Source organism: Antechinus flavipes, chromosome 1 (genome assembly GCF_016432865.1).
Source record: "Antechinus flavipes isolate AdamAnt ecotype Samford, QLD, Australia chromosome 1, AdamAnt_v2, whole genome shotgun sequence".
In the NCBI taxonomy this organism is placed as follows: domain Eukaryota; kingdom Metazoa; phylum Chordata; class Mammalia; order Dasyuromorphia; family Dasyuridae; genus Antechinus; species Antechinus flavipes.
In genome coordinates, this window is record NC_067398.1 from 127,271,015 (window position 1) to 127,282,934 (window position 11,920).

The following is an 11,920-nucleotide window of genomic DNA, read 5'->3' on the forward strand; positions in this document are numbered from 1 at the left end:
TAAGGAGATTGAATATAAATCAACACATTCTATGTTCATTTTTTATTTTTTTTCCTCTCTCACATAGTTTTTCCTTTCTGCTCTGATTTTTCTCTCCCAACATAATTCATAATGCAATTTGTATTAAAAATAAATAATTTTACTAGGAAAAAAAAAGAAATGAAAAATTGGTGTTGAGTTCTGGTAATTACCTGAAATTACTGAAAGTGAAAACTCATCTAGAAAAGCCCAGGTTGGTCCTAATGGCAAAGTGCAGGGTTCCTGGCAGGAAAGGGGGTGTATAAATAAAGATGACTGCTGAAAAGGAGATAGCTTGGTTTGGAAATCACAAATAAGAATTTATTTTTAAGTGAGCAGACACTTTTGCAGCAGAATTATATTATAAGAACAACTCATTTAGGGTCAATGTCTTTTATCAAGTCAAGCAAAGAATTGGATTCCTCCTCTTGAGAGTGGTCATCTGGAAAAATTCAGTTGAGATCATGAGTGTCAGACCTTTTGAGGAGAGAGACTTCTTCAGGTTATCATCTCATGGCAGGAAGATAAAGATGAAATCATGGCTTACCAAGATGGAGACTACAGTACATTAGAAGAAGTCATCTCAAGAGGCTGCTTTCTAGAAAATAAATAGTATAACTGTCAGAGTGGAAAATGACCCATATGATGTTGTACTTTCTAGTTTAATTATTCTTGTTGACTAGGTATTAAGCTCAATTATTTGAAACTCCTCTTGCATTGCAAACGTTGCCAGCATTCCATCAAGAAAAATTAAGATGCTTTACTGATTTAAAATTCATTAAAATTGTCAATTAGCATAATATAACAGGAGGGGAATCTGAAGACCTAAGACTTTTCAGACTTCAATAAATCTAACAAAAGGAAAAAAATAAAGAACTTAATAACTTGAATAGAATTTTTTAAAAAGTATGTTGTTGATTACCTTTGTCGATTATCAAATGAGAATAGGAGTGTACATATTACTCAGATATGTATGACACTTTTACAAAAATCAATTAAATATTGACCAAAAAAACCTCACAAACAAATGTCTCTGGCATTGTGCTAAGCACTTTTAACAAATATTATATCATTTTATCATCACAATAATCCTGAATGGTAAGTGCTATTATTATTCCAATTTTGCAATTGAGGAAACTAAAGCAAACTGAGAAATAACTTCCCAGGGAGACACAGTTAGTGTGTGAGGCTTAACTTGAAATATTATATTTTCAAAACATATAAGGAAACTGTTGGGCATGGGTTAAGAAATAGTTTGATTAGTGAAACATAACACATAGGAAAAATTTTAAAAGCATAGTGGCGTGTATTTTTATAAAGCCAGAGATCCTAATCACTAGTGTAATAACTTAATATTTAAAAAAAAAAACTTCTGAAAAAATCAGAAAGCAATCTGGCAGAAACTAGGTATAGATAGACCAACATTTTGCACTGTATACCAAAATATTTTATCTATATTATATATGTGTGTGTATATATATATATGCATATAATATGTATATTTACATGTAAACATATGTTGTTTATCTTATACACACATGTATATTATTAGACATGTATAGTCTTATATATTATATACAAAAACAGTTATGTATTGTATACATGTATACATACATATTTATGGTATAGATTAAATGTCTTATTACAAACAAATTAGAATAGGAAATCAATTACCCTTTATATCTGTGCATAGAAGAAGAATTAATGACAAAGAAAATAAGGAATAAAAAGGACCTTGGAAGATAAAATGAAAATTTTTATTATATAAAATGAAAAGTTTTTTCTACAAACAAAATCAATGGAGCTAAAATTATAAAGAAAACAGTTAATCGGGGGGAAATCTTTATAGCAGATTTTTCTGATAAGTCTAATTTCCAAGATATATATATATATAACTGGTCTAAATTTATAAGAATAAGAGTCATTTCCCAATTGATAAGCATTTCCCAAATCTCAAAGGATATGAATGGGCAATTCTTGAAAGAGGCAATTCTAAGCTACCAACAATTATTTTAAAATTCCCAATTTTTAAAGAATTAAATAAATGCAAAATAAATCAGTCCTGTTATATGTCTTCTTCCTCACCATCATCTCCAATCCCTGCACCTTTCAGCTCTCCCCTGCCCCAAGCTAGCACCTCTGGACTATCTATATTCTCTTCCCTTCTCCATCTCCAACTATATAATCTGTAGGCATTATAAACCCCACATGTTTAAAACCAAACTAAGCATGTCTCTTCCAAAATTCTCCCCTTTTACAAACTTATATTTTACTATTGAGGACATCACCATCTTTCTCAGTTACTCAGGCTTGTAATCCAGCTGTATGCTCAACATTTCCCTTACTCTCACATGCATATCTAATCAGTTGTTAAGTGCTGTCCTTTCTACCTTCATAAGATCTTTCAAAATAATTGAGATAATTGAATTGGATACTGTATCAATTTAATTGATGCTATTTACAATTAATTGATTTTGTCCTGTAACTGTTTTATCTTATAACTTGTCTTATAACTGCTTAAGGTCTTTGTCTCTCAACTTAGTTTAGAGATTCAGCTGACCTGTAATGGGTTATGTTTAAAAATCCAATTCTTCCACTAATCATTGTTCCATTCAATTATCTCAATGGAGAGAGATTTAAGATACTGAGATATTTATTATTTTGCATTAGTCTTGGTGTGAGAGAGTGAGGAACTGCACCAAGATACTGGCAGTGGTAGAAAAGAGGTACATATGAAAGATCTCAAAAAAGGTTGCTGTCCAAAGAGGATGCCTAATGTGGCCTATTATCTTTACACTACCAAGTTATCTTGAACTCAAACAATGAGTACTTCTTAGTCTCAGAAGGGAAGAAATAAATCATTGCTAATCCCTCATTTCCAAATTTTTAACCAATCATATTCATACTTCACACTTCAATCACACTTCAGTTATGTAACCAGTTATGTTGTCCTCAACGCCGTGATGTTCTCTGTTCTTTGTTCTATATTCCCCCAAATCTATAACCTTTTTAACTCTAACAATCTGTGATTCTGTGATGATTAGGCTCCCTGGAAAGCCCATAATTTTCTTAGGTACATATATAAAATGTAGTTCTTTGAAGTCACAGATTATTTAATTTTTTTCTTTATATCTCCAGTATCTAGCACAGTGCTTAAAATGATGAGTACTGGTAAACTGATGTGTACTATAACTTTAGTACTAAAAAACCTAGAAACCATATCCAGGAATATTTGTAAGCAAAATAATGACTTTGAGTTACAGCTTTGGATGACTGAATATACATCTGTTTTCTTGGAGATTCCAAATCCTTTAATACCCTGTGACTGGGATGAGAAGGGAAGAATGTCTGAAGAGTTTCTTGTCTAACCCTTAGGATGCATTCTCTGAGTTTCTGGGCTCTTGTCTAGGCTTCTCTACAAACACTAACCTTGAGCATGGCAGCCTAGTATGGAATATGCTCCTTCCTCTTCTCATCCATAATAATCTCTTAAATTTCCATCTTTATTGTTATTGATTAATCATATCCTAGGGCTATTATCTTTATTCTCTCTCTGTTAAGGATATGGAATCAATATTTTTGATTAGTATTTCCTGGTTCCTACTGATCCCTTGGTCCAGCCCCATATCATAGCCACATATCTTCTCTCTTTCTTTCCTGGGTCTCCATTTTTCATTCAGGCTGGAAGTACAGGGGCTACTAGCTGGCCAGTTTCCAATATTGATAACCACAGGAGCTTTAACCTGCTCTGTTTACAATTTAGCCTGATTCACGCCTTCTTAAGAATCTGGTGGTCTTCTGCTCTAAGGGAGTCACCATATTAATGCTAAAACTAGTCGCCCAATTAGCAAGGTCCACTGCAGTTCAGAACTCAAGAGCTGGGATTGCAGCTGTGTACCACATGCTGGACTATAGTCACATATTTTAATATAAAACACCTCTTCTTCTCCCCTACAGGGGAATAGAATGTGGTCAATTAATTAAATACCATGTTTTGGAAAAATGGGATTTTGTGCTATTTGTGAGCCACCAATTTAGTTGATATTTCAAGATATAACTTGTCTCTCCTCCAAATTTGCCCAAGTATAATGAGACATTTGCCAGATATCAGGTATAGCAATACTACTCTGGGGGACTTAAATGAAAGCAAAGACAATAAAGAAAACCTCATGACTTTTCCTAGAAGGAAGCCTTGCTTGACTCTAACACAAGTTGTGTAACTATTGTTAAGGGATAGTTCATTTATCTTGACATAATGCCTTCTGAAAGAAGCTGGTTTGGAGCTAATTTAGTAGGGAAAAAAAAATCTATTCTGAGAGGATTTACTGCCTTGCCTCATGGATTAACACATTCCTATAAATGAAAATGTCTGAGTTAAAACCAGAAATTTTGGGCCCTAAAGCATCCAGCTTGAAAACTCTATTCTCAAATGAATTTTTAAAGGTCAATTCAGTTGAAAAAGGGAGACAACAGGGAGGCATCCCTTTGGGGTGATCCCAGGATAACTGTGATGTCACTATTGGGGAGGACATTGAGGGGAAAAAACAGGCCTGAGAAGAAGCTCACTTAAGATGTAGGTCCTGCAAAATAGTCAATAACTATAGCAATCTAATGTTTGACAAATCCAAAGACCCCAGATTTTGAAATAAAAGCTCATTTGACAAAAACTGCTGGGAAAACTGGAAACTAGTATGGCAAAAATTAGGCATTGACCCACACCTAACATCATAATTCAAGATAAGATCAAAATAGGTTTGTGATTTAGACATAAAGAATGATGTTATAAACAAATTACAAGAACACAGGATATTTTACCTCTCGGATCTGTGGCAGAAGAAGGAATTTGTGAGCAAATAAGAACTGAAGATCATTATTGATCACAGGATAGATAATTTTGATTATGTTAAGTTAAAAAGCTTTTCTACAAACAAAACTAATGCAGACAAGATCAGAAGGGAAGCAATAAATTGGGAAAACATTTTTACATTCAAAGGTTCTGATAAAAACTCCATTTCTAAAATATACAGAGAACTGACTCAAACTTATAAGAATTCAAGCTATTCTCCAATTAATAAATGGTCAAGGGATATGAACAATTTTTGGGGAAAGAAATTATTTCTAGTTGTATGAAAAGATGCTCTAAATCACTATTGATAAAATAAATGCAAATTAAGGCAACTCTGAGATATCACTACTCACCTCTCAAATTGGCTAAAATGACAGGAAAAGATAATGACAAATGTTAGAGAGGATGTGGGAAAACTAGGACTGTGGATGGATCCAACCATTCTGGAGAGCAATTTGGAACTATACCCAAAGAGTTATCAAACTTTGACCCAGTTGTGTTTCTACTGGGCTTTTATTCCAAAGAGATCTTAAAGGAGGGAAAGGGACCCACATGTGCAAAAATGCTTGTAGCAGCCCTTTTTGTAGTGGTAAGAAACTTCCAAGAAATTGGAAACTGAGTGGATGCCCATCAAATGGAGAATGGCTGAATAAATTATGGTATATGAATGTTATGGAATATTATTGTTCTTTAAAAAATGACCAACAGGATGATTTCAGAGAGGCCTGGAAAGACTAACATGAACTGATGCTTAGTGAAATGAGCAGAATCAGGAGATCATTGTACATGGCAACAAGAAGATTATACAATGGTTAAATGTGATGGACATGGCTCTCTTCAACAATGAGATGATTCCAACCAGTTCCAATTGTTCAGTGATGAAGAGAGCTATCTACACCCAGAGAGAGGACTGTGGGAGCTGAGAGTGGTTCACAACATAGCATTTTCACTGTTTTTTGTTGCTCTTTGCTTGCATTTTATTTTGCTTCTATTTTTTTCTTGTGTGGCATGATAATTGTATAAATATGTATTCATATATTGTATTTAACATATATTTCCACCATGTTTAACATATATTGGACTACTTGCCATTTAGGAGAGTACATGGGAGAAGGGGAAGAATTGGAACTCAGAATTTTGCAAGGGCTAATGTTGAAGAATTATCCATGCATATGTTTTGAAAAATAAAAAGCTTTAATAATTAAAAAAAAACCTGTGGGTCCTAGAGATGGGGTAAGGAAGGAGCATGCCATCTTATAAAGTAGTTTCCTATCATAAATAATTATTCTCGATATTTAGATGTTAAGTTTAGTTGTTCCTCTGTTGATTAAGGACAAATGTTATCAATGCCCTCTAAATTTTGGTACCCTGAGGTTAAAAGTTCTGGTTACTTTACCCTAGTTAAGTGTCTATTCATACTTCCTCTCCAAGATAATTCTCTAACTTTCCAAATGCTTTCCAGAATTAGGACAATACACACACACACACACACACACACACACACACACACAAAATACCTTGAAACTTCCTCTTCCTTCTCCCAGCCACATCATAGGTTGACTAGCCAAAGGGTATTTGATTACTAAATAGTAATCATTCTTAGGTTCTGAGCTTCTCAGTTGAACATGTAATGACTTTGATGGATGTTCAAAACTCTAAAGTCACTGCTGTGCAATTCCATTTAAGGATGGTTTTTAATCTAATATTAGAAAAGAATAAACAAATCACAAAAAAAAAAAAAACAGAGTCATCACGTGATCATGGGAAAATAGTGCCTAGATGGACAAAGGCACAACTACCCTTCCTAGTATCGTTCACTGTCCAGTGAGGTCAAGTTCATAATTTTTTATGTGAACTCAGTTCAAATTCAACACTTCTCAAACTATCAATTTTTCCAACTCTGTAATTAGTTAGAAAAAAAAATTTAATCATATCAATATACCAACTTAATAACTCACGGCCAGAAACTGGCTCCCAGTAGTTCCACATGTTGGATTGAAACCAAGAAGAGAATCTCTGCATATGAATCTCTGTATATATTCTGTATGATACCCTAGGAAGGACCTGAGCATGTACTAGGAATAGATCCTCATAGTCTGTTCTTCCCTTTACACAATTCTATTTCTATAAAACAAAAGGACAAGGTATGGAGAAAATAGAAGCATTTCCCAATGCAAATTGGGATTATACAATCTCCCCAAAAACATTTAGATAATATGGAAATTTTCAAATTGGTGATGGCCATGTATTTCTTGAGTGGGTAGAAACCTTCTAAATAAAATGATAAAAATAAGTGAGAGAGAAAATTTTAGTCAGGAATGGAATGTTCTCTCCTCCTTTTGAGAAAACTGGCCAAAAGAAAACCCCTCTGCATACATTGTTAAAACAATTTTTATTGCCTTGCAACCTGAATCCATGTCAGAGCAGATTTCTTTTATTTAGTCTTGATAAGCAGTAAGGCATACTATTAATTTGGCTTTCTCTCATCTTCTTCCATTCACAGAGAGCTGAAATTACACTCCAGACTTCATGGGCCATTTTTCATAACCTCAGCTTTGTTTTATAAATTGCCTTCAGGAAAATACCCATAACCACTCCATGGGACATAAAAGCAAACCTCTCTGCCCTGGATGCCAAGCCATGATCTACGGAGGAGACAGAGAGTTGAGTCTGAAGACTGTGATAAAGTAAGAGCAAATGATCTTGAAATTAAAAAGTCCCATGTCAGTTATTTCACTGTTTTAAAGGAAGCTCTCAGACTAATGCCAAAACCAGGGAACTGGCAACAATATTTTTGTCCTTTGATTGAAGTCCATGACAGCTGAATTTCCCAAGACTTAAGACCATATTATCAAATATCACCAGGGGACTAAGAATTATACTAATCACTTCTGAAGGAGGCAAAGGAAGGCAAGGACTGCTTAGATCAGGACAGAGAAAACTTACTTAGCTTCCACATATATTTATGTCTAAAAAGGAGACTCAATTTACCAAAATGAATTCCATCAAAGAACCAGGGCCTTAACACTTACTTCTGTCAGATGTGACTGTAATTTTTTTAAGACTAGGACATTTTTCTATTGAATCATGGAGGGATTCCTGCTTCTTCACAACCTAGAATACTGGAGTGATTTTTCTCATGATATTTCAAAACTTCCACAGCTGCTCTTTACTAAAAATGGGAAGGAAAAGCACTTTGTAATGGTAAAGAGAGATGGAAATGTGTTATTATTATTCTCAACTAAAAACCATTAAGATTTTCAAAAAACTATTTAAATTAATATTTTTATTCTTAATAAAAGCCATTTATTCAAAGATTATTTATTGAGTACTAAGCGTTGTGAGGGGATTACAAAGATAAATGGCACATGCATTTTATTTTCACGGCTAGTTCATAGTCTAGTAGGGGGAGAAAAAAAGAAAACAAAAATATGTTTAATGCAAGGTAAACTGTTAAAGTACATTCAGAAGGGTATCAAGAGAAAGCCATGGGAATTCCAAGGAAAAGGAGATCACTTCCGGCTTGGGGGAGGGGGAAGGAAGAGAATGACTCAAGGGAAAGGATTAACATTTGGGAAAATTTCTGACTGCTTATTGATGGTTTTTCTTAGAAAAGTGGTTCCGAAATCTTACCCAGAGAGAATGTCCCCTCTTCTGCAAGGAACACAGAGAGAACTTCATGTTCTTTTCCTTTTCCCTGTTGAGCAACAAAAATATCAGTCAAGAGTCAAAGGCCTAAATGTCAGGTAGGAGAACCAAGATATGTCTGTGCTAAGTAGCCAAGTTCGGCTACTTAATCCAAACTTTGAGAACGTAAAGCTCTAAGATCCCAAGCCTGAATGTCCTATATAAAAACAATAAACAACAACTAGAACTAGAATGAATGACAGCTGGGAAGAACCCCAGGAGATAATATCTGAGGGGAACTGAAGAAAGATAGGGATGAAGAATGTTTTCTTTCTTTCTCCATCCCTGCAGAAGTACTGGGTTAATACCCTCCAAGGTCCAGACTGTCATGCTCTTCTCCCAGGATGATTAGGTGGATCAATGGTGAAGAAAAATCAAATATCCCAGTCATCATTCCAACATCTGCCTAGAAAACTCAAACCATGATTTTTTATGACATTTTCTACCTTCCCTTTCCACTATGCTATCTGGAACTTCACTTATTTATAAAACAAAGAAATAAAAAATAATCATCTTTCATCCTACAGTTCTTTTTGCCTTTCTTTCACCATCTCAACTGTTCATTGATAGCTAGCATTTTTCAAAAGACAGAAAACTTCTTAGCACTTCTCCAAAGCTAGGCTCCTCTCTCACTCCCTGAGGCACTGAGACAGGAAGAAAAATTGGCATTATCCAAGCCTCTCACTGACATTCCTAGACCATTCTTCTGCCACCATCACTTAGCAACCATCTTTTCCTTTTGAGCATACAATTCTTTCCAGAGCTTTGTTGCTGTAATCTAAAAACTTCCAAATCATTCTTTTTCCTCTCTAATAAGTTCAATACCTGGCTTACAGTCTTCTTGAGGCAATGTGGCTTGATAAATGGAATTGCAGTTGAAGTCAGGAAGTCCAAGATTCAAATCCTAGACACTTCTTAGCTGTGTGACTCTGGGCCTCAGTTGTTCCATCTCTAAAATGAGAGTTTTGGACTCAATAACTTCAAAAGTCCCTTCTAGGTCAAAAATCAATGATCCTATGATTTTCTCAACCCCTTAAACCATACCTTCTTTAAACACTCTGGACTCTCAGCTCTGCAGTCCCATAGTACACCTCTACTTTTCTCAATCTTGTACAGATGTTATCATATCTTAAACTCTCTTCCCTCCTCCCTCCAGATTTCTGCTCAAATGAATTTACCACAAGTACCAGAGTTCCTAGTCAAAATGTTTCCTGTCCCTCTAGTGTTCCAGGCACCTAGCCCTAGGTCTTCCTTCAATTCTATTTTCTTCCTCCTAGAATCTTCAAGGAAAGATCTCTCATAATGTGTATCATGAACTATGGCACTGAATGTTTTCTAAGTGTTTCCCCATTCCATGCCTTCAGAGGTCAGGCAATGTGTTTGTGAAATAAGAAGCTCTGGACACTAATTATAACATATGTGACCCTACATTACAAAATCAATGTCCACACGTAATGGCCAGCTCAATTTTCTGGCATTAAAAATATTTTTAAATAAAATAGTCCCCCAACTCACCCCAAGGAACCTCTCATCTCTATTTTGTTTTTCTGTCTACAGGCTCCTTTTGTCCTTCCTATATACATACAAAGGTCTCCCATATCCTTCAGAACTTTTTCTTGAGTCTCCTATCCTATTAAAAGGTGTGCTGTTTATGTTTAAGAACTGGGCTGGGAATAAGTGGGGGTGGGAGTGGGGATGGAGTATGCACACACAATTTTAAATTTAATCTGCATCCTTAACCCTTTTTAAGCCTAAGCAAAAAACAAAGCAATAAGCCAAGTCCTGATTTATAATAATTGTTGGTCTACATTAAGTATCCTTAACTTCCTCAAAAAACATTTCTTCTGTAACAATTTGCAATCTGGCTTCCAACTTTCTTCCCATCCCCAATCCTGAAGTTACTCTACAACTATCTCCAATGATAGTGACTAAACTTTACCCTTTCCTCAGTCTTTATCCTCCTTGACATTTATATGGATTTTAACTATGTTGACCAACTTTTACTGAATACTCACCCTTCCCTTGGTTTCTGTGAAATTGCTTTTTCATATTTCTTGGCTCATTCTCCTCCCATTCTCTAAATGTAAATATCCCTTAAGACTTTGTGTTTGGTCTTCTCTTCTCTCATTATACATTCATTGTGATCTCAACCACTCCGATAATCTATGTGTCACATCAATGCAGTTCACTCTCAGATCTCTATATCTAAACCTATCTTGCTTAAATTTTAATCCCAAATGAGTTATATCTGAGTTGATTTCAGATTGGGATAGCTAAAATTGAACTTTTCCCCCTTAAATGTAGACTTCTTCTCCTCTTCATTACCATTTTACTTTAAACCTAGACTTCCTCTCTTTCTCACCACCATTTTCTTAGTACCACAGTTTCAAATTCTTGATGTTATCTTTGATTCTTCCCTCTCCCACATTCCTAATATCCATTCAGTTTTCAAGACTTAGAAACTCTCCTTCTAGTGTATTTTTATCATCCTTTCCATTCTATTTATTTTGCCACCACCCTTGTTCAAACCCCCATCAACTCTTATTTGGTCTATTAAAATAGACTTCTACTTTTCTTCTTTGTAGTTTCTTTCCTTTCTAACCCTTATTTTGCATAAATGCTACAATTATCTTCCTAAGGCATAGGTCTAACCACATCATTGTCCAACTCAAAAACAATCAATGGCTTCTTACTGTCTCCAGAATAAAATACTGGCCTGGAATGTTAGGTATTCCACAGTGCAGTGGAACATAACTTGATAACCAGAACTACTAAAGACAGTTTCAAGAATTCCAAGGATCAGAAGAGGAAGTAAACCAAAAAATAGCATATTCTATATTTGTAAAAATATATATATTTGTATTATTGTTATGCATTTTAAGTATTGTGGTATGGCCTTGAAATATGGATGATAATGGTCTCTGAAGAATTAAAAATTAATATCATATAGCAGACAATGGAAAAGATGCAATAATGTACTACTCTATAAACAACAAGGAACTTTGAAAGACAATTGTCAAAGATGTCAATGGTGAAATATATGATAGGAAAAGAAAATGGACTGGTCATATAGTGAAGGGAAAGGATGATAGGCATACATCCCAAGCACATCCCAGGTACAATTTACAGTATCAAGAAAAAATAAAGAAGGACTCCAACATGCTATGGTGATTTTATGGAAAATCATCATTAGTCAGAGAGGATGAATGGGAACTGAGATGTTCAGATCTACATCATTAAATGGAAGAGCCAAATCAAAAAGATTACAGGTGCCTTTAGGAGTTTCCACTCCAAATTTATGGAGTGCATATCACAGGTTAGGTTGGGCTTTGTCAGCTAGGATGGAGTCTAGCATCTCTAACATTCTGA

The 11,920-nt window shown here is 34.9% G+C and overlaps 1 long non-coding RNA gene across 1 annotated transcript; it reads right to left on the reverse strand.

Annotated features, from left to right (window-relative positions):
• Positions 1-317: 317 nt before the first annotated feature.
• LOC127549830 (uncharacterized) lies at positions 318-6,557 on the reverse strand. The gene is made up of 2 exons (XR_007950739.1): positions 6,382-6,557; positions 318-616 (listed from the first exon to the last, which is right to left on the reverse strand). It is a non-coding gene; the product is annotated as an uncharacterized LOC127549830 (long non-coding RNA).
• Between the last annotated feature and the right edge of the window lie 5,363 nt (positions 6,558-11,920).